At 43.6% G+C, this 12,326-nt stretch overlaps 1 pseudogene; it reads left to right on the top strand.

Annotated features, from left to right (window-relative positions):
• Positions 1–4,229: 4,229 nt before the first annotated feature.
• On the top strand, positions 4,230–7,376 carry LOC141365208 (uncharacterized; annotated as a pseudogene).
• The last annotated feature ends 4,950 nt before the right edge of the window (positions 7,377–12,326 follow it).

Below are 12,326 nucleotides of genomic sequence, written 5' to 3'. Positions count from 1 at the left end.
AAAACATTTGGTTTCAGTTGAAAAGCACTTCGCCTACAATGAATTGAATAGAGCCATTGCACAATTTAGGCATTTAGGAAGTGACTGTAACAATGCCCCCTGCATGGTTAAAGATGATACCAGACGACTTGGTGGTTCTGCTACACAGAACTGGTGTCTCTTGAGGCTCTTACCAATCTATATAGGCCATAAAATGCAAAATGCCATGGACAGTGAGGTTTGGCAGTTGTGCCTTAAACTGAAGGAAATTGTTGAGCTGATTTGTGCCCCAAAAATAAGTCATAATGAAATAGGCTACCTCAAGTTTTTAACGCAAGAATATGTTTCAGTGAGAAGTACATGTTTTCCCAGTAAGAGTCTGGAAGCAAAGCATCACTACATGTTGCACTGTGCAGACCTTATACTACATTTTGGCCCATTGATTCGCTTGTGGACTCTCAGGTTTGAAAGTAAACATTCATATTTTAAGAACTGTGCAAGGAAACGTCTCAGGTTACGTATGTAACCCTGGTTCCCTGAGAAGGGAACGAGACGCTGCGTCGCCATAGCAACGCTTTGGGGAATGCCTCGGCGTGACTGATCTGAAGCACGTGTAACACATAATCAATAATTTGATGATTGGATATAGGCTGGATGCCGTGCGGACCAGGGGTATAAGAAGGCATCCCACACAAACACACTCGCTACCAAGTGCCGAAGCAAGTGCCTACAGGGATGCAGGGAGACGCAGCGTCTCATTCCCTTCTCAGGGAACCAGGGTTACATACGTAACCTGAGACGTTCCCTTTCGAGGAACTTGAGCTGCGTCGCCATAGCAATGCTTTGGGGAACGAGATGCCCACGCTTCCATACTACCAAATGCCTGTAGCGTGTATAACTGAACACAGTCAAGGCAAAAGAACCTGGGACCCTAAAGAGGAGTCTAGGTTTAAATTAAAAACCTAACGACGGTGAGTGACGAAGACCAACCGGCCGCATCACATACGTCCTGGAGTGAAGCGCCTGACCCTAAGGCCTTAGTTGCAGCCATACCCCGAGTAGAGTGGGCACTCACAGCGACGTGTGAGGGTATACCCTGATGTTCATAAGCCAGTGAGATAGCATTCACTATCCATCTGCTCAGAGTCTTCTTGGTCACTGGTAAACCTTTTCTGGGTGAACCAAAGCACACAAATTATTGCTCAGACTCGGCCCGTGCTCCTGAATGGGGGAGGACAAAGGGCCTGCAGAACAATGGGCCTCGGCACATTGTTCAGCACCTTAGGAACATAACCTGGCTTTGGGTGTAGAAAAGCCTTAGCCATCCCTGGTGCAAACTCAGACCTGCAGGTGATACTGATAGGGCCAACGAGAGCCCTTCCAGCATGACCGCTAGGTCCCAAGTAGGCACCCTAGTTCGGCTAACAGGTCACAACCTGCGAGTTCCACAAAGAAAGCGAGCCACTTATGGGTGTCTACCCACTGATGAGCCTTCCACAGGAGTATGGTAGGCAGAAACTGCTGCCGTTAAACCTTAATGGTGGAAGGAGTAAACTCATCAGAGAAACGCTCCTGCAGAAACCTCAGAACTACGTCGACAGGGCAGTAAACTGGGTTTGTCAGATGAGCTGAACACCAAGAGGTGAAAATTTCCCACTTAAGGAAATAAATTTCCCCGTGGAGGGATAAACACAACCGGGGGGGGGCATACAGACTTAGCCTCGGCCACGCCTGTACCATGGAAACCACAGTGGGCAAAGTGTGGTGTCCTGGGATGCAAACAGATCTACCTTTGTGCGTCCAAACCTTTTCCAGATGTGGTCTCGGTTGTCTCGAAGGGGCATCTGCCACATTCAGGTGGCCTGGTATGTAGACTGCCCTCAGAGAGTCCAGAAGTGTATGGTAGGCAGAAACTGCTGCCACCTATACCTTAAAGGTGGAAGGAGTTAACCCAGCAGAGAATTGCTCCTGCAGAAACCTCAGTTCCACGTCAAGGGGCAGTTGACTGGGTCTGTCAGGTGAGCTTAACACCGAAAGGTGAAGTTTCTCTACTGTAGGGCATAAGCTTCCTCGTTGAGGGAGCTCTGAAGTGATCATCTGGTTCCCACAACCTCATTCGGGAGCATGAGGTCCTTCCAAAGGAGCATGGTAGGCAGAGACTGCTGCCACCTAGACCCTAAGGGTGGAAGGAGTTAAGCCAGCAGAGAATTGCTGCTTCAGAAACCTCAGTACTACATAAACAGGGCAGTTGACTGGGTTTGTAAGGGGAGTTAAACAATAATAGGTGAAATATTCTCCACTTAATGGCATAAGAAACCTCAGTACTACATAAACAGGGCAGTTGACTGGGTTTGTAAGGGGAGTTAAACAATAATAGGTGAAATATTCTCCACTTAATGGCATAAAGCTCTCTCGACGGTTGTCCAGACGAGATATGAGGTCCTTCCAGAAGGAGTATGGTAGGCAGAAACCGTTGCCACCTAAGCCTTAATAAGGGAAGGAATTAAGCCAGCAGAGAATTGCTCCTGCAGAAACCTCAGTACCACATAAACAGGGCAGATGACTGGGTCTGTCAGGTGAGCTGAACACCATGAGGTGAAGTTTCTCCACTTAGGGCCTAAGCTCCTGAGGGATCTCTGGAGTAATCATATAGTCTCCACAACCTCAGTTGGGAGCATGACATCCTTCCAAAGGAGTATGGTAGACAGAATCTGCTGCCACCTAAGCCTTAAGAGTGAAAGGAATTAAGCCAGCAGAGAATTGCTCTTGCAGAAACCTCAGCACCACAGAAACAGGGCAGTTAACTGGGTCTGTCATGTGAGCTGAACACCATGAGGTGAAGTTTCTCCACGTAGTGCCTAAGCTCCTGAGGGAGTTCTGGAGTAATCATATGGTCTCCACAACCTCAGTTGGGGGCATGACATCCTTCCAAAGGAGTATGGTAGGCAGAGACTGCTGCCACCTAAACCTTAAGAGTGGAAGGAGTTAAGCCAGCAGAGAATTGCTCCTACAGAAACCTCAGCACCACATAAACAGGGCAGTTAACTCTTTCACCCCAGTGTTTTTTAAAAAAGTTGCCAGCCAGCGCCAGCGTTTTTCATGATTTTCACAAAAGTTTAATGCCTTCCAGAAAATGTGTTTCTTCAAATATATAAACATACAATATACCAAATGAAAGAACAGACCCCCTGCTTTTAAAAAAAAAGTTTCATCCTTCAGTATTTCTTTTGTAATCAGCTTTTGAATATGGATAGGTTTCTGCAAAAACACCACATTTTGAGCAAAAAGCAGAGATAATTCCATTTTTGTGACGGACTTTTCATAGAGATCCCATTCAAAGCGATCTTTAAAACAGACACGGACATGCAGCAGCTTGCCATAGGGCAATACTTCCGGGTTTAAAAAGTTGCGGAAAGACGGAAATACTCGTCATTGGCAGGGAAGCGTTTTCTCTTGATTGACGAGATATCTCTTCAATGGCGGGGAAAGAGTTAACTGGGTTTGTTAGGAGTAAAGTATGGTCTCCACAACCTCAGTTGGGAGACCTGAGCCTAAGAGCCTGGCCCCCTCAGAGGCCAAACCAACAGGCCATATCTCTGGCAAGCTTCCTCCAGAACTTCTGTGGCAGAATGATTGGGGAAAAGAGAAAGCCACATTGGGCAGTGTTTGCGGTCCTGAGACGCAAACAGATCCACCTCTGCAGTTCCAGATCCTCTCCAAATGTGATTCACCACATCTGGCTGGAGTCTCAACTCCCCAGAAATGGGTGTTGCCATACAGGGCATCTGCCATATTCAAGTGGCCTGGGATCTAAACTGTCGTCAACGAGCACAGTTTTTCCAGAGACCACAATGCCATTATCCCAAAATCAATAATGTAGTGATTTTGTCCCTCTCGGCTTTCCATACTGTACTCCAACCTGTGGGGAGTGCGTCTGGTCAGCGTCACACGGCAGTAGCGCACGCCCAAAAACAGGCCTTGGGATGAAAACCAAGGTTTTTTCCACACCACCAGAGCATGCAGGCAACGATGTGTGACTTTGATAGCAGACCTCCTTAGAAATGTATTTAAGAAACCACCAATGTGATGCCTATCTAGACAAACACATAATGGCTCCTCAGGTCTAGAAGGAAATGGGATTCCAACCCATACCACCATAATTTCCAAGGCAATTTCAGTGCCATAGCCGATGATGAGGTTCAGCGATTTTGACCCTTTTGGCTTTCCATAATCGCAACAACATGTGAGGGATGCGTCTGTTGTCAGCGTCACACATCGACAACGTGCACCCAACACAGGACCTTGGGACAGAAGCCATGGCTTTCTTCCTGTTACCAGAGCACGGAAACAACGGTACGCGACTTTGATCATGCGAGACAGGTTTCGCCTCGGGAAAAACCCTCCCGTGTTGAATAGAGACATAAGCTCTAATGTAAGGAATCAGTCCTCGGATCTGATTGCATCACAATCGGTTTCAGTAACAGCATAGAACTGAGCCGCATCACTGAACGATTCCCCTCCTTTTGGAACAATAAAGTAAAGGCTGTAAGCTGTCATTTCTCATATGGAGGTTCTACAGCCTCCTGCACAAGAATGTAGCCATGCTCCACTACTGGAGCCAGCTGTATGCAGATGAAGGTTAATGGAGGCTGCCTGTCGTACTATGAACCGAAGGGAAGCAGGCACCATGAATGAGGTGTGAGCTGCTTTGCTTCAATAAGAAAGTGAGTGCCACGAACGAAGACGTCACCTGCCTCAGCAAATGAGGGTCTCGAATCGTAACACACAAAATCATTATCTGACTTATGGCGCACCAGTGGCCGATCAGGAGAATAAATGCTGTGCACAGCTGTACAAGCAACACACAGCATAGACACAAAATCACTGTTTGACTCATCAAACAAAGACAAAGCTCATGCAGGCTGTGACAGGCAGATACACATACATAGCCTACACATACAAGTGTAAAAACGTATGTATAAATAATACCTTCATACTGTTAAAAGAGTTTGCTTCACGTGGAAACTGCACGTTTAAACTTAAACAGTAGGCGGATTATGAAGAGGATACATCTCTCCGGAGATAGACAGCTGAAAATATATGGCTCTCATGCAGGGCGCCTTCCCGATCCGGCGAGAGAGAGAGATACCGCCGCCTGCACGAAATCATATGGCGACTCCCACGAGTGCAACCGCCGCTGAAAAGCGGGATCGCAACCGCGAGCCCAAGCTTCCTAGAGAGCGAGAGACAGATGTCACAGGTGTAGGCGGGGATACCGCCACCTGCACGCACGAGTGCAGTCACCGCTCTGCCTTGACAGAAGCGGGACCGGATCCATGAGGGCGCAAGCCCGAGATATCCTTCTCTAAACACAAAGCTGGAGCGCAACACGTGCACGGGAATGCTCACAGTGCACACAGCCAGTTTCCTCAAAAGCCAACTGTGCGTGCTGCGCTCTAAGACACATATACATGTGTATCCTTGTCTGTGATGTCGTGCCGACAGGGAGATACACATACTTGAACTTCTTAAACATACTTCAGATTTATGCAAACATACATGCAGTCACTTGCTGAGGCACTTAAAAGCGAGTGTGTTTGTGTGGGATGCCTTCTTATACCCCTGGTCCGCACGGCATCCAGCCTATATCCAATCATCAAATTATTGATTATGAGTTACACGTGCTTCAGATCAGTCACGCCGAGGCGTTCCCCAAAGCGTTGCTATGGCGACACAGCTTGAGTTCCTCAAAAGGGAACTGCATAATTTTGTTCATCTTTTTAAAACTTTGGCAGAAAGGCACCAGTTGCTTCAGTCCTATCTAGCTTGTGGTAATTTATTCCCTCCTAAAATTCAGTCTGTCAGCGAATCACGTGAACACAATGACCAGTTATATAATACAGAAATACAACATTCAATAAGGACAGCTAACTGTGTCACTCAGAGTACTTCAGAAGTATCAGGGGTTGTTTATAAAGGAACCAAATATACTAATGGCCTTGTAGTTGTTGTAGACCACAGCAGCTGTGGGTACATCTTTGGAAAAATATCACTGATACTTATAAATCCAAGTGATGTCTACCTTGTTGTCAAACTGTTTGACTCTGTGCTATTGTCACACCTTGGAGTTCACTCTCTGCACAACTCTGATCTTAAGTATGTGTGTGTTAATGCTGACAATCTCTTGGATTACTATCCCCTTCCGGTGTATGAAGTGGCAGGCCTTTCTGTGGTGTCATTACGTCACTCAATATGTTCTTTTTAACTTTAGATACTGAGCTGATTCAACAGGAAAAAATCTTCCAGAATTGGATATTCAAAAACTTAATGCAGTAGTCAATCATCTTTGTTTTGTGGTGGGCGTTGAAAGCACACAGGACCTTGCGCTAGTAGAGCTGACAGACCTTCAGGACATCTTATTTCCAATACAATGTTGAAAACTAATGATGGCTTTTAAACGAAGAGGTAAGGCAAATCTATTCTGATTCCATGTTTATTCATATTTTGTGATCATTATTTTCAACATCATATTCCATAATATTTGTAGACTTTTTTCTGAAACACAACAAAGTCCTAGACAATGTACTCATATAATGTCTCATATAAATGATGCATTTAATGTCTCACTTTGTTTCTCTTTATGTATTTTTAAAGCATCAAGAGACCAAGTGGATGAGACCCCATTAGAAATCACATTTACCTCGTTACCACCACCAGAGTCCTTATCTGAACAGCCATCCACTTCTTACACTCCTCCAAATTCATACTGGCTCAATATGTTTCAGATTCCTTGGAACCACATGCCTCTAGCACTTCTTCATGCAGCATCCAATAATGAGAAGGCTCCACTTGGACCAAGAAGAGAATTTATAAGAGTTGTTGTAGGAGCCTGAGAACCAGAGTAGAACATGTTAATAGAGACAATGTAGCACACAGGATCCGTCAACCAAAAATAACCAACACAGCAGATCAAGAACAAAACAGCACGGCCAAAAAGGTTCGCTGTAAAGTTGACAGTTATGGGTGCATTAATTGGCAACCTACCTTCATGCCAGAAGGAGAGACCTCTGAATCTCTTGAAATGAAGAGACAGACTTTATTAGAAATGTTTCAATCTGGAGGCCCAAGGTCTTGTGAATTGTCTGAAGTGGACAAACTAATGAAAGATACTTACATTGTTCAGCGCAAAATGATTAACTTATGCCCCCCTCCTATCATTAGTGACATAGCACTGGAGTGGCCATATTTATTTACTAAAAAAGGACTATGCAATCATTTTGAAACACTTACAGGTTTACAGACACTTACAGAATTTTCATTTTAAAGTGAACTATCCCTTTAAGGATTCTCTGTTAAGTTTGAGAATTATTTTTGGGGTATGGGCCTGTATGATGTTATGCAGGCATACTGTAATGGGCACTTCCATCTGAAGGGCATGCACACACATCAGAATAAACCTTAGCTGTAAATGTTTTTGAAAAACTCTCTAAAGCTTGACCATATTTTTTCCTAAGAAAACTTCAACACAGATATCAGTGGAAAATGAGTTACATCTACCAGTCACACCAAGGCTCATAATGCTTGGTAAGTACAAAATATCTAGTCAATAATTGATGTGTTTTGGCAATTTTTATGGTTACTTCATATTTCAGGAGATACCCTTCTTACTTCATCTAAATGGATGGTCAGCATTGAGGGGAAAGTGACACATTGTATTGATGAGCAGTTGGATTTTTTAGCAGCACTCTCAGTGCTTTTCAGTGTATTTTATGTTTTTAATATTGAGTACCAAGAGTCAGTGAGTGCCACATTAGAAATGATAGCTTTAGCGTAGCGTTGCGCAAGTTCTACCAGGAAACTCGAATGTTACGTCATTCATTTCACAAGGCGCAATCAATCACCCCTGATACTGAGAGTATATAAGCTTCGTACTCACCTGTCTTTGCGTTCGCAGATACTGATGCCAGCATTTACACGCTCGATGTCCAGTGCATATGCTAATGCTAACTAAAGCGTTAAGTTACCCGAATCACGCCGATTTAAATGTTGAGTGATTTTATCGGGCATTCGAACTGGTTTCCTGGGATTTTCTCATCTCGTTTCGTTTCACCTGCAACATCGCGACGAGCTCTCACAGAAGGTTAAAGACTTAAATAGGGAAGTCTGCAAGCTTCCTTAAGTGTGTGACACTGCAGTACACAAAGAAGGATACCACGAACAGGCCGTTTCTTTTTATGAACAGTGCAAGAACATTTGGATGATCTGTAAAATGTAATATGAATATTGACTGTCGCAGACTCTGAACGCCCGCAGCAGATGTCAGTAATCATCATTGATTGGCGAAGCGCTGCACCTGCACGGGTTTGGAAGAATGCCGAAGTTTGTTTTCTCCCTCATCACAGGATCTTTGTCTTTCATCTACAATACCATATGCTCCGCTTATTATTGGTTTTAAACCGTACGCGAATGTTTTGTGAAACAAAGACATGGAATCGACTTGGATGAACGACTATTACTCGCAAAAATTTCACACATTAAATACGGCGTGTATGCAATGCATGACATGCTGCAAACAGGCAAATGAAGCGGTCTAATGTTCGCGTGTTTCATTGGAATAAGGAATGCGCAAAGTATACAAGCTTCATCTGAACTGTCCCTTTCAGTGTTTCCCTAAAACATCAATAATATAAGGTACTATTTATTCATGTAACAGGTCTTGCAACGTCCTATACCTGCTACGGTACTACAATGCAAGTTGCTTAATGCCTAACAGTATTCATGCAAACTGTTCATATCAAATGCAAATATTCACGTTAGATCTTCACTCACCTGACCCTAATTACAGACTTTAAGGATATGGGGATACGCTATTTTCGATCTTTAAATCTTATGGTAGGACACCCATTAATATATATTAATATAGTTTTCAAGCACACATTTTGTTGCTGAGCAAATCGTAAGTGTGTGTGAGGTCGAATGGCAATAGTAATGCATATTGTCAATTTTATTGAGCACGGGGTTCAGCATAAATGTTTCCATCTAAAGCTTTGTGCTTTAAGATCTTCAGTTATGCACATGTATAAAGTACGAGAATGCATCAACTTTTAATTGTACTTTTCAAATGAGACTTTATTCCAGATCTCAGTCAACTTCTTATCCGAGCTCGGTCGAGTTGAACATCCCATCTATTTATCTGGATTATCTTCTCCTACGGTAAGCTCTCTTATTCATTATACTGGATTGGCTGATAGTGCACAATACATGCTTTTACAACTGAAAGATGGCAATGACTACAATGCTTTACAGGCAATATGGAGACGGAGCTGAGGTTGTGTGGTGTATTTAATACAATTAAAACATGCATTTGTGTTATTCCTGAGGGCTTGCCGTTGTTTTGATCGGTGTGCATTCTGCGGATGTCTCAACAAAAGTTGAGCCTGTACACCATGTTGAGTTTGTTTGTTATGCAGTAGACTTCACAGTTGAAAAATGCGCACCTTGCTGCTTTAAGAACACGACAGGTTGCATCAGTTTGAACCATTTAAGCGCATTGTGCTTTGTTTGCGATGCAGGCACCCAGAGCATGCGCATGGGTAGGCTACAGCGGATGTCTGGACACTGGTTTGAAGATGTAATGTGACTGCTAGCTTTTATATCACAGCACGTAATCCCAATTTAAAGTGCTGTTGAACGTTGGTAACGTATGTTTCGCCCGAAATGGTGGTGCCACCAGCTATAAACACAGAATACAAACACAATTTCCTTCTTGTTTTAACATGGAACCCAATGGATATAATGTCTAAATATTTCTCCAAGTGGTGTTATGTTTGAATATGGTGGTGTTCGATTATCTTATGTGTTTCAACTATTTAATTTCAATTGTCTCACGCTGTTTTAATGACGTCCAACATGACTGGAGAATTGAAATGCATCTGAAATAACTTGTTTCTAATTTAATTCTATGTTCTGTTTAAAGCCTGGAATACACCGCAGGATTTTTGCACTCCGACAAGATTGTAACAGCAAATGCATTGTGCGGTGATCATCCTGAATTTCTGACACTGTCAGAAAACTATTGTAGGCTATCTTGGACACAAGACCAGGAAAACGTCCATCTTTGAACTTTTCCCACCGTACGACACTTTACCACCGAAGAGCCACGATCATAGAAATCGTGATGATTGTTTCACGATGGAAATCTTCGTCTGGGAAAGCCAAAAATCATGCAGTTATGATTCTAAATGATAACTTTACAAGGAACTTTGTCTGGAATTAGGTGCGTACAATCCACTTACTCTGCATCCTCAAGTAAATAGCGAAACATGCATCAACTTTCCATATAACCACATTACACCGGCTGCTAGGATTTAAAACATTATAACAGCCCGGCTGCATACATGAGGCAAGCTATTTTAAAACTATATACATGTTTTTACTCAGACTACGGACATGCAGTTCTATAAGTGCTTTATTTTCAGTGCCTGCATTACCATCAGGCCTCCTTATCGACTTCCAGGAACTCTTATTACAAACGGCTGCAAGGATTTGACATGCATAATTGCTACATGTACAAGAAATTAGCTTTCGTAAGTATTTGGCCATGCACACTTGCCGCATGCACGCAGGTTGTCACGTTTCACGTCTGCAGTCGTGCATGGTGCGGCTTTGATCGTTGCTGGATTGCCAGTGTGGCGGAGGATCTTTCAACAAATAATTCAGAACTTCTTAAGTGCATATCATGCTATTACGTTCGGAGTACGTCCATCTATCAACTGCACAACCCTACTGGTACCGCGCCTCAGTTTTTGGGGGGTCTTAATTTACATTGTAAACGGAGAATTGTATATAATCATCTGTGTGTCATGGCGAAGCAAGCAAGACAAGGCAATGGGTTATTTCTTAAAACCAAAAGTGCACAAAGCAGAACCAGAATGAAGACCAGAATACAGGACTTAAAAGTGATTGACAGCTAACATAATCGACAAAGGACAACTGAAACACAAGGACTGTATATATATATTCACGTTGGGTAAACAAGATATCAAGACACACCTGGGAAACAATCTAGAACAAGGACCAAATAACTACAAGAACTACAGTCATGGATGACATTACAGAACTTCAAATAAAGAGTACAAGACTGGGGAAACCCAAGACACGTCAGACACCGTGCAATCTTTAGCATCAGTCAGATTTGTTTGTAACCATCTAATCTTCTCCCTACTTTTATAATGACAATATAAAAGCATGTATACATCAATTGTCTCTCTTCATCAGGAGCCGCACTCCTAATTTCACCGTATGCAGGAAAACACTATGACATTCAATTCAATAATGGCAAGCAATAATCAAGGTATGTTTAAGCAAATTACTGGTGATGGTGGTGTATTTAACCTTGCTAAATCATGGCCTTTGCCATTTATATAATTTCTTACTCTGGCATATCGTTGCCTTTCAAAGGTCTACGCGGCCTTTTCTCATTAGGCATATCGTTGCTTTCTATGGCCTACGCGGCCTATCTCTGTCTGGCATATCGTTGCCTTCAAAAGCCTACGCGGCATTTTTATACTAGGCATATTGTTGCCTTCTACGGCCTACGCGGCCTATCTCTATCTGGCATATCGCTGCCTGCTACGGCCTACGCGGCCTATTTCTCTGGCATATCGTTGCCTTCCAAAGGCCTACGCGGCCTTTTCCCACTAGGCATATCGTTGCCTTCTGTGGCCTGTGCGGCCTATCTCTGTCTGGCATATCGTTGCCTTCTAAAGCCTATGTGGCTTTTCCCACTAGGCATATCTTTGCCTTCTACGGCCTATGCGGCCTATCTCTCCAGCCTATCTCTCTGCGGCACATCGCTGCCTTCTATGGCCTAAGCGGCAATCCCATGGCCTCTTATGGCATCCTTCAATGTCAGTAGATAACAATTTCTCTTATCTGTTTCAGGAACCTCAAAGAAACACTGGTGGGTACCGATCATTGCGATCAATTTTTGGGGATTAGATTCTGGCCTGTCTTCATCTTCAGACAGGAACCGCAAGAATCCGTGACCCCCGGATTTGAACTATGGTCGGGGCCTACGCCAAAGAACTATACTGTGTCACATTCTAACCTTGGTTGCTAACTACTGTTAAATAAACTCATATATCAAGTCTTAACCTATCTTCGAGTCTTTCTGGTAGAAATGATAGCTTTAGCGTAGCGTTGCGCAAGTTCTACCAGGAAACTCGAATGTTACGTCATTCATTTCACAAGGCGCAATCAATCATCCCTGATACTGAGAGTATATAAGCCTCGTACTCACCTGTCTTTGCGTTCGCAGATACTGATGCCAGCATTTACAAACCCAC

This window comes from Misgurnus anguillicaudatus, chromosome 7 (genome assembly GCF_027580225.2).
Source record: "Misgurnus anguillicaudatus chromosome 7, ASM2758022v2, whole genome shotgun sequence".
Taxonomy (NCBI): domain Eukaryota; kingdom Metazoa; phylum Chordata; class Actinopteri; order Cypriniformes; family Cobitidae; genus Misgurnus; species Misgurnus anguillicaudatus.
Note: the sequence above shows the minus strand (reverse complement) of the source record. Positions and strands in the feature narration are given on the sequence as shown.